General features: G+C 39.9%; 1 pseudogene across 1 annotated transcript; it reads right to left on the minus strand.

Annotated features, from left to right (window-relative positions):
- Positions 1-75: 75 nt before the first annotated feature.
- LOC108525689 (ribosome production factor 2 homolog pseudogene) lies at positions 76-593 on the minus strand (annotated as a pseudogene). Its single transcript, XR_001884319.1, has one exon. The product of XR_001884319.1 is annotated as a ribosome production factor 2 homolog pseudogene (transcript).
- Between the last annotated feature and the right edge of the window lie 6 nt (positions 594-599).

A 599-nucleotide genomic window follows, 5' to 3' on the forward strand; every position in this document is an offset into this window, starting at 1 on the left:
TCTGAATGGGTTGACGCTTGATAATTCTCTTAAGTAGAACACAATGAAACAGGAGTGGCTAGCTAAGTTCCATCAATTTTTTTTAACTCTTTTGACTTTTCTTCTGGTCTTCTGTTATCCTTTCTGCAGGTCGCTTCTTCAACCCCTTCATTTTCCTGGTTTGTAGTTTGCTTAGGTCTTGCTTCTGCGTATGAATCCTTCCATAAGTTGTACCAAAAGTATCATGGGAGATATTTTTCTTCTTATTTGGCTTGGGAGCTTTTGGCATTTTCATAGATAATTTATAAAGGTCATCGGATGCCAGGTGTGTCCTCCTCAGAACCAGATCCAATGAGGGTCCCATCTCTTCCAATTCAATCTGTGGTGTTCTGCAACCAGATTTCTTCAACAGCAACTTATAGCTTCGAAAGTAAATCTTCCCATTCAGTGCAGTGAAGTGCAGAACATACTCTAATCCAGCCAGGCGGATATTTGATACTGTGGGGCCTCTGAAGAAATCAATAAGAAGACTTTGTAGTCTTCTATGACCTTCTGTTACATCAAAATCATCACCAGCAAATATTAGCATGGGTTTTGTTCCCTCAGGACATTTACTGTTC

Source organism: Rhinopithecus bieti, unplaced genomic scaffold (assembly GCF_001698545.2).
Source record: "Rhinopithecus bieti isolate Rb0 unplaced genomic scaffold, ASM169854v2 repeat_4176, whole genome shotgun sequence".
Lineage (NCBI taxonomy): Eukaryota > Metazoa > Chordata > Mammalia > Primates > Cercopithecidae > Rhinopithecus > Rhinopithecus bieti.